The sequence below is a fragment of the Mustela nivalis genome (assembly GCF_964662115.1).
Source record: "Mustela nivalis genome assembly, contig: HAP1_SCAFFOLD_2728, whole genome shotgun sequence".
NCBI classification, from domain to species: domain Eukaryota; kingdom Metazoa; phylum Chordata; class Mammalia; order Carnivora; family Mustelidae; genus Mustela; species Mustela nivalis.
The window spans coordinates 39,156-49,801 of NW_028133937.1; the positions used below are offsets into that span (position 1 = coordinate 39,156).

General features: G+C 41.6%; 1 long non-coding RNA gene across 1 annotated transcript; it reads left to right on the top strand.

Annotated features, from left to right (window-relative positions):
- Window positions 1-122: 122 nt before the first annotated feature.
- LOC309858525 lies at window positions 123-4,693 on the top strand. The gene is made up of 2 exons (XR_014308228.1): window positions 123-281; window positions 4,146-4,693. It is a non-coding gene; the product is annotated as an uncharacterized lncRNA (long non-coding RNA).
- Window positions 4,694-10,646: the final 5,953 nt, after the last annotated feature.

The following is a 10,646-nucleotide window of genomic DNA, read 5'->3' on the forward strand; positions in this document are numbered from 1 at the left end:
CCGCGGCGAGAGCGGGCCGGGAGGGGCTCACGGGCGCGGCGGCGGCAACGCAGCGACCCCTGCTGGAGATCGCGCTTCGGAGGACTGCGCGGAGGCCAGGCCTGGGCGGAGTGGAGCCCGGAAGCTGGTGCCGCGGGTTTCCACGTGGTTGAAAGAGAATTTGTCTTCATGCGGTGTCCTTGGATTTTCTAGGGTCACAGACCCTTTTGAACACCTTTGAGAGTTATAACGTTGTCTCCAGAAAAATGTACATACCCGCCAGAACTTACTAATAAAATAAGGTAAGTTCACAACATCTTTTCTAGAATAAAGTGATTCAGAAGGTGACTGGGTCTTAACTGTCCTGCAGTAGCTGATTAGATGGCCAGATAAAAAGTCAGAAAAGACTGCTTAGCCACAGACCTTGTGGAAATAGCCCTTTGGCAACGTAAGAAGAGGAAGCAGAAACTAAAGAAAGTACTTCAAGGGGACAACCTGTTTGACACATATACATATTAATCTTTATTTTTTTAAATTTATTTTTTATTTTTTTAAAGATTTTATTTATTTGACAGACAGAGATCAGAAGTAGGCAGAGAAGCAGGCTCGGGGGTGGGGGGGGGGAGCAGGCTCCCTGCTGGGCAGAGAGCCCTGACATCATGACCTGAATGGAAGGCAGAGGCTTTAATCCACTGAGCCACCCAGATGCCCCCACATTAATGTGTTATAATGTGTTACTAATGTGTTATTAAATACTATGTTTATTAATAACAGATACATGCTCTGTTAAATTTAAAAAATAGCCCGTTATCAGAGCATCTTCCTTTCTCTTTCCCGTGCTCACCAGCTCCCAAGTTTTCTGCACTTTTATTATCCACAGCTTCCTCTTTGCTACACACAGTGGCTATTTGGTTGCATTTAAACGATAAGAAAGCGGTTACAAATTGTTTCAAATGTTGAAATGATACAACTTGATACAACTGTCAACTGGCTTTATACTGTTGACATTTTGGGTGATATACAGTTGCATTTACTAGTTTAAGTCATTTGTAGAAGGTTACAGATAAATTGTTAAATCTGCCAGTAAGAGGGGTTTATCAGTATTATTCTTAAGCAACAAAATTACTGTATGATCACGTGTGATTACAGGAGGAGATAAAAGAATACAGTGATAATGGGTTACATAGACCCAGCTTGGTCACTGGCCTTTAAAAAAAGAAATATTTCATTAGATGAATCAAGTTAGTTTTTAACTTAAAATGCTAATTAATATTGAAAACTGCTGGGAGATTAACAAGTAGTATGTGGGGTTGGGAGTATACATTTGTTTTTCCTCAATCTTACTGAAAATGGCCTAGTTTACATTTGTACAGGCTCAGGAAGGCCATATTCCACCACCCATTCCCCCATTCTCAATAGCTCATATCATCAGATTTTTAAAATATTGTCAGTTATATGGATGGAAAATGACACCTAGTTTTAACTCGTAAACTTTCCCCGATTGGTAGTGAGATTGAGTATCTTTTTGTATAGTCTTTGGTCAGATTTTCTCTTCTTTCATTTGCCAGTTTATACCCTTGCCCACTTTCCTGTGTAGTTGCCTTTTCCATTCACCTGTCTTCCCAGTGAAGGTAATCCAGGTACCACCAGAACTCCCAAGAACTCACTACCTGCATCATGCTTGTGACCTGTGGCAGATGTGGCTCCCAGGGAGGTCAGCCATGTTGTGATCCTGGTAACCCTGTTCCTGATTTGGGTTTATGATACTTGCCGTTCCTTCCTTCCTTCTTTCCTTCCTCCCTCCCTCCCTCCCTCCCTCCCTTCCTTCCTTCCTTCCGAATGGACTATTTTTTAAAAAATTTATTTATTTGAGAGCAAGAGAGAGAGCTTGACTGAGAGAGAGTGGGGGGAAGGGGGGCTCCTGCTGAGCAAGGAGCCCATGTAGGGCTGGATCCCAGGACTTGGGAGTTATGACCTGAGCCCAAGGCAGACAGGCGACCAACTGAGCCACCCAGCTGCTCCAATCCCCTGCTTTCTTAAAAGAATACGGGGGTACCTGGATGGCTCAGCCATTTAAGTGTCTGACTTTTTTTTTTTTTTAAGATTTTATTTATTTATTTGACAGAAATCACAAGTAGGCAGAGAGGCAGAGAGGCAGGCACAGAGGGAGGGGGAGGCAGGCTCCCCGCTGAGCAGAGAGCCCGATGGGGCTGGATCCCAGGACCATGGGATCATGGGACCATGGGACCATGGGCCTGAACTGAAGGCAGAAGTTTAACCCAAAGAGCCACCCAGATGCCCGTAAGTGTCTGACTCTTGATTTCTACTTAGGTCATGGTCTCAGGGTCAAGAGATTGGACCCATGTCCAACTGGGCTCTACACTCAGCTGGGAGCCTGCTGGAGATTCTTTCCCTCTGCACGCCCCCCCCCCCCCCCCCGCCGTTAACTGTGCATTCTCTCTGTCTCTTTCAAACAAATAGTCTTCTTAAAAAACCTAGTTTAAAAAAATCACATGCTTATGTTTTCCCAAACAATATATTGATGAGTTTTGTTCTTGAAATGTATTTAAATGATGTCATATTATAGGTCATGTGTGATACACCATCTGCTGATGACTTGTTCTTTCACTCAACACTAGAATTCTAAGATTGAGTCGCTGATCTGCTGCCTCCAGATTATAGTTCAGCCATTTTTTTTAGTGTATCTATACCATAATTTATGATTTTTGTTTCTGTTTTTTTTTCAGAAAAGAGAAAAACAATTTTATTTTTAAAATGATTCTATTTTTTCATTTTTTGGCCACTATATTTTTTTCAGTCTTTTGTAGAATTTTATTTTCTCCTTTCAGTCACTGTAAGATGATATCCAAATTTTATTTTAATTGGAGGATCTATAAACACAGACTTACACAGCTCACTCGTAGGCAAGGCAAATGCTGCTTCTGGAAATGGTCCCACCATGATACCTCTGGTCACCCCTTTGTCCAGCTCTATCTTCATGAAAGCCACTTCATTGGATGCCTTTCCAGACTTTAACTTTTCCGTGGCTCCCATGGTTTTCCCTTGTTTTTTACACGGAAAGTGTCTGACCTTTACTGCATCGCCGCCACATTTGGGATCCTGAGCCTTCTTGTCAGAAGAACGACCACTTCAGGAGGTAGCTCCACCGCTTTTTCCCTAAACCGCTTTTTCCTTCGGGCGGCATCTTCAAAACTTGCAGCTGAACTGCCAGATAAAATAAAATATATAATATATATTATATATAATATATAATTATTATATAATATATAATATATATAATATATAATATATAATTATTATATAATATATAATATATAATATATATAATATATAATATATAATATATAATATATATATTTTATATATATAATTTATATATATATATTTTAAAGATTTTATTCATTCATTCGACAGACAGCAATCACAAGCAGACAGAGAGGCAGGCAGAGAGAGAGGAGGAAGTAGGCTCCCTGCCAAGCAAAGAGCCCAACATGGGGCTCGATCCCAGGACCCCGGGATCACAACCCGAGCCAAAGGCAGAGGCTTCAACCCACTGAGCCACACAGGCACCCCAGTATATATATATATATATATATATATATATATATATATAAATTTTTTTTAAAGGTTTTATTTATTTATTTATATATTTGACAGAGAGACACGGCAAGAGAGGGAACACAAGTGGGGGAGTGGGAAAGGGAGAAGCAGGCTCCCAGGAGCCTGATGCAGGGCTTGATCCCAGGACCCTGGGATCATGACCTGAGCTGAAAATGACTGAACCACCCAGGTGCCCCAGGATTTATAATTAATTATTTATTTAATTTGTCAGAGAGAGAGAGAGCACACGCGCACAAACAGAGGGAGCAGTGGGCTCCCCGCTGAGCAGGGAGAGAGGAATGGGACTTGATCCCAGGACCCTGGAATCATGACCTGAGCTGAGCTGAAGGCAGATGCCTAACTGAATGAGCCACCCAGGTGTCCATACCATTATTATTATTTTTTTTAATTGAATTTGATACACATGCTACCCTAATTTCAGGTGTATAATACAGTGATTCAACTTCTCTATACGTTATGCTATGCTCCCCATAAATGTAGCTGCCATCTTGACCATACAACACTGTTTTTTTTTTTTTTTTAAGATTTTCTTTATTTATTTGAGAGAGAGAGAATGAGAGACAACACGAGAGGGGAGAAGGTCAGAGGGAGAAGCACACTCCCCACGGAGCTGGGAGCCTGAAGTGGGACTTGATTCCAAGACTCTGGGATCATGACCTGAGCCAAAAGCAGTGGCTTAACCAACTGAGCCACCCAGGCGCGGTAACCATACAACACTGTTAACAATACCATTGTCTATATGCTATGTGCTGTGCCTTCCGTCTCCTTGACTTACTCATTCCATAACTGTGGAATGAATAACTGTGCCTCCCACACCCCTGCACCCCTTAACCATCATTTACTTTTTGTTCTTCTGTTGGTGGACTGTGGTTACTTTTCTGTTCTCTGTTTTTGTTTTCACGATATTGGAAAACGTATCCATGAACCATCATTCAAACATATTTAAACCAAAATTTTCAGAGGGTATAGATTTAGGAGTAAAATTCTTGGAATTTTGAATATACATACATAATAGAATAATTATAACAATTTGCTGCAATAAAAGTTATATGAATGTGGTCTCATCTCCCCAATATATCTTATACTGTACTCCTCCTTCTTCTTGTGTTGATGTGAGATAATACAGTGCCCAGGTGATGAGATGAAGTCAGGTGCATGACGTGGGCATTGATACTCTGACATTTGGGGCCAGTAAGATACTCCTGACCTGACGGTTTGTCAGTAGGAGGCTCGTCTGCTTCCAGATCATGGTTAACCACAGACGACTAAAATTGTGTAAAGGGAAACACCATAAGTAAAGGGGGGCGGGTGTTATTTCTTTCTTTCTTTCTTTCTTTCTTTTTTTTTAAAGATTTTATTTATTTATTTGACAGAGAGAAAGAGATCACAAGTAGGCAGAGAGGCAGACAGAGGGTGGGGGAAGCAGGCTCCCTGCTGAGCAGAGAGCCCGATGCGGGGCTTGATCCCAGGACCCTGGAATCATGACCAGAGCTGAAGGCAGAGACGTTAACCCACTGAGCCACACAGGCGCCCAGGTGCTATGTATTTCTAGGTACCATCTATTTTTCTTGCCCTTTCAAATTGTAGAATTTGAAAAAAAATTATTTTTTAATTGAATTTTGAATTTTTTGAATTGAAAAAAAATTTTTTTTAAAGATTTTATTTATTTATTTGAGAGACAGAGATCACAAGTAGGCAGAGAAGCAGGCAGAGGGAGAGGAGGAAGCAGGCTCCCTGCTCCCTGCTGAGTAGAGAGAACAATGTGGGGCTCAATCCCAGGACCCTGAGATCATGACCTGAGCCGAAGGCAGAGACTTTAACCCACTGAGCCACCCAGGCACTCCTCAAATTGTAGAATTTAGTTACATTTTGAAAACTTTTTTATTGATGTAAAACTTACATAGAAAAATGCACACATCGGGGTGCCTGGGTGGCTCAGTGGGTTAAGCTGCTGCCTTCGGCTCAGGTCATGGTCTCAGGGTCCTGGGATCGAGTCCCGCATCGGGCTCTCTGCTCAGCAGGGAGCCTGCTTCCTTCTCTCTCTCTCTCTGCCTGCCTCTCAGTGTACTTGTAATTTCTCTCTGTCAAATAAATAAATAAAATCTTTAAAAAAAAATGCACACATCTTAAGTATAAGCTTAGTGACCTTGTGCATGTTTTATTCCTGTAATTACCATACAGAAAAAGATCTACATAGAGCATTTCTAACACACCAGAAGGCTCTGTCATGCTTCCTCCCAGTGAACAGTGCCAAAGAGAATCACTGTGCTGACCTCTATTACTACATACTAGCTTTGTCTGTTTGTATACGGTTGTATTTTCTCTGTCCCCCTTTTTTTTTTTTTTAAGATTTTTACTTATTCATTTGAAAGAGTGTGCACAAGCAGGGGGAGCAGCAGGCAGAGGGAGAGAAGCAGGCTCCCCACTTAGTAGGAAGCCTGATGTGGGACTTGATCTCAGGACCCTAAGATCATGTCCTGAGCCAAGGCAGCCACTAATCTGACTGAGCCACCCAGACACCCCTCATTTGTTTTCTTAAATTCCACGTATGAGTGAAATCACATGATGTTTGTCTTGCCCTTTCTGACCTACTTCACTTAGTACGGTACCCCGTAGGTCTATCCATATTGTTGCAAATGTCATGATCTCTTCTTTTTTTCTGGCTGTGTATGTGTGTATATACATATATTTACATACGTGTAAGTATACATACATGTAAGTATGTATGGATTACATATATTCTTATATATTAAATATTACATATTATATACATGTGTAACATATATTATACATATGACTATACATATATACTTAAAAATAATTTATTTATTTGATGAGAGAGATATCACAAGCAGGCAGAGAGGCAGGCAGAGAGAGAGGGAGAAGCAGGCTCCCTGCTGAGCAGAGATCCCGATGTGGGGCCCGATACCAGGACCCTGAGACTATGACCTGAGCCGAAGGCAGAGGCTTAACCCACTGAGCCACCCAGGTGCCCCTATACATATAGACTTATATGCACACATACACACACTACATCTTTCTTATCCATTTGTCTATCAATGGATACTTGGATTGCTTCCATATATTGGCTATTGTAAATAATGCCACAATAAACAGGTGTGCACATATCTTTTTGTATTCATGTTTTCATTTTCTTTGGGTAAATACGCAGTAGTGGAATAATTGGATCATATGCTATTACTCTTTTAAATTTTTTGAGAAAGCTCTATGCTTTTTTCCATGGTGGCTACACCAGTTTACATTCTTCACATCCTCACCAACACTTGTTATTTCTTCTCTCTCTCTCTCTCTCTCTCTCTCTTTTTTTAAAGATTTTTAAATTTATTTGAGGGTACCTGGGTGGCTCAATGAGTTAAGCCTCTGCCTTCGGCTCAGGTCATGATCTCAGGATCCTGGGATTGAGCCCTCCATTGGGCTCTCTGCTTGGTGGGGAGCCTGCTTCCTCCTCTCTCTCTCTGCCTGCCTCTCTGCCTACTTGTGATTTCTCTCTGTCAAATAAATAAATAAAATCTTTAAAAAAAGATTTTCTAAAAAATTTATTTGAGAGAGAAAGAAAGAGGGAGAGAGAGAGAGAATGGTGGGGGGGAGGGGCAGAGGAAGAAGCAGGCTCCCTGCTGAGCAGGGAGCCTGATATGGGGCTCGATCCCAGGACCCCAGGATCATGACCTGAGGTTCAGGCAGAGACTTTAACTCACTGAGCCACCCAGGCACCCCTTCATTTACATTTTCATAATGATTAGTGATATTGAACATGTTTTCCTGTGTGTAATACCCTTTCCAAACTTTGTACTTTTAAAATTTTATCTCACTGTTTCAGTGCTCTCGTACAGTGTTGAACAAAAGCAGTGGTAGTGTCATTTTTCCTGATTCTAAAAGGAATGCTTTTTTCTATTAAAAGTGATAATTTGCATGAGGTGCCTGGGTGGTTCAGCCAGTTAAATCATCTGACTGTTGATTTAGACTCAGGTCATGATCTCAGGGTGGTGAGATCAAGCCATGTGTCGGGATCAGCACTGGGTGTGGAGCCTGCTTGAGATTCTCTCTCTTCCTCGCCTCTGTCCCTCCCCAACCCCCTCCTCCAAATATATATATTTACTAAATGGTTTGGCATACCTTTTTTTTTTTTTCAGATTAAGAAGCACCCTTTTATACTTCTTTTGCTATAGAATATTTTATAGATTTTTAAAAAAAGATTTATTTATTCATTTGAGAAAGAGCTCACATGAGTGGGAGGAGGGGCAGAGTGAGAGAGAATCCTCGAGCAGACACCCTGCCAAGCAGGAGCCTGACACAGGGCTTGATCCCAGGATCCTGAGATCATGACCAACCTGAGCCAAAATCAAGTTGGATTCCCAACTGACTGAACCACCCAGGTGCCCCTAGAATATTATAGATTTTAATCATGAATGAATTTTGAGTCTTATCATATACCATTTATTTTTCTTTTCCTTTTGTTTCTCTTTTTTCTTTTCTTTTCTGATTTTATTTTTTCAAGTAATCTCTACATGCAACAAGGGGCTCGAATTCACAGCCCTGAGATTGAGTCCCATGCTCCACCCACTGAGCTAGCCAGGTGTCCCTCAAAACACTATTTCTGTATGTATTTGAGAAGATGATATGGTTTTTCTCCTTAAATATGGTGTGATTGATTGTGTGTGTGGATTTTTAAAAAATATTTTATTTATTTATTTGAGAGAGTGCAAGAGGAGAGGGGCAGAGGAGGAGGAAGAGAAAGGGAGAGAATCTCAAGAAGACTCCCTGCTGGGTGGGACTGGATCACACGACCCCAAGATTATATCCTACATCAAAATCAAAAGTCAGACACTCAGCTGACTGAGCTACCCAGGCACCCCTGGATTTTCTAATATTAAGCCATTCTTGTATAAAGCCAACCTGGTCATTAAAAAAAAATTCTTTTGGGGTGCCTGGGTGGCTCAATTGTTAAGTGGCTGCCTTCAGCTCAGGTCATGATCCCAGGGTCCTGGGATTGAGCCCTGCATCCATCAGGCTCCCTGCTCCGTGGGAAGCCTGCTTCTCCCTCTCCCACTCCCCTTCCTTGTGTTCCCTCTCTCACTGTGTCTCTCTCTCTCTCTCTGTCAAATAAATAAATAAATAAAATATTTTTAAACCATAAAAAATTTTTAAAATTCTCTTATGAAATTTAGAATTAAAGTGGATTCCTTGGGGTGCCTGGCTGGCTCAGTCAGTGGTGAACATGTGACTCAATCTGGGGGTTGTGAGTTCAAGCCCCATGTTGGGTGTGGAGATTACTTAAAAATAAAATCTAAAAATTAAAAAAAAAAAGAATAAATAAAGTGAGGGGCACCTGGGTGGCTCAGAGGGTTAAGCTTTTGCCTTCAGCTCAGGTCATGATCCCAGGGTCCTGGGATTGAGCCCCACATTGGGCTCTCTGCTCAGCAGGGAGCCTGCTTCCCCGTCTCTCTCTGCCTGCCTCTCTGCCTACTTGTGACCTCTCTCTTTCTGTCAAATAAGTAAATAAAATCTTAAAAAAAAATAAAGTGAAGTTTTGTTTTGTTTTTAGATTTTATCTGAGACCGAGAGAGTACTTGAGCATGCGTAAGTGGGGTGGGGGGGACAAGCAGACTCTGCATTGAGCAGATAATGGAGAGTTGGAAGAAAGGCAGGAAAGCCTTTTTCCCAACCCCCCCACCCCCCACTAAGAGGAAACTACCGTTAAAAGCATTTTACATCACCCAAGAAGGAACCCTCCACCATTTCCCATGTGATAGATAGATGACAAAAATCTGATGGGGTAACAGGCTCCTGGGGCTAATCCAATTAAAAATCCCTAATCTTAGAAACAACAGTGGCGATCCTCTTGGGACCCCTCCTTCTTTGGGAGCTTTGTATTCTATCACTCAATAAACTTTACTGTCGGCTCAATAAACTTGCCTTTGCTGCCCATCACTCTGTCTGGTTCGTGTCTTCATTCTTCGAAATGGCTTGACCAAGAATAGTGGGAACTAAAGGAGAGAAGATCCCATAAAACCTGGAGCCCAACATGGGGCTTGATCTCAAGACCCTGAGATCCTGACCTGAGCTGAAGTCAAGAGTTGGGACACTTAACTGAGCCACCCAGGTACACCATAACATGGGGTTCTTGCAGACAATATAGTAGGATTGTGTTTTTTGGTCCACTTTAACACTCTCATGAACTTTTTTTTAAAATTCTTTTTTGTTGTTTTTTTTTTTAATTAATTTATTTATTTGACAGATCACAAGTAGGCAGAGAGGTAGGCAGAGAGAGAGGGGGAGGCAGGCTCCCTGCTGAGCAGAGAACCCAATGTGGGGCTCAATCCCAGGACCCTGGGATCATGACCTGAGGTGAAGCAGAGGCTTTAACCCATCGAGCCACCCAGGCACCCCTCTTATAAATTTTTTTGCTAATATTTTGCTCAGGATTTTTTATGTGTGTTTATGGGCAAGATTAGTCTCTCAACTTTCCTTTCTTACACAATCCTTGTATAGCTGTAGAATTTCAATTATATCAGCCTCATTGAATGGTTAAGGGAATGTTGCTTTCCTTTGTATCTAGAAGAATTTGTGTAAGATTGGAATAACCTTAACTGTTTAAAGTTTGGAAGACTATATCTGCATGTATTGGTTTGTGTGTGTGAAGATTTCTTAATCTACAGATTAAATTACTTTTTTTTTTAAAGATACATTTATTTTAGAGAGAAGGAGCATGCCTTCGTGAGTGGTGGGAGGGGCAGACAGATGGAGAGAATCCTTAAGTGGGCTCCCTGCTGAGAGCAGAGAACCCAGCGGGGATTTGATCCTTGGACCCCAAGATCATGACAGGAGTAGAAACCAAGAGTCAGTCTCTCAACTGACTGAGCCACCCAGGGGCACCTAAATTATTATTTTTTTTTAAGCAGGACTACACAGACTTTCTATTTCTTTTTTTTTTTTTAAGATTTTATTTATTTATTCAACAGAGAGAGAGATATCACAAGTAGGCAGAGAGGCAGGCAGAGAGGAGG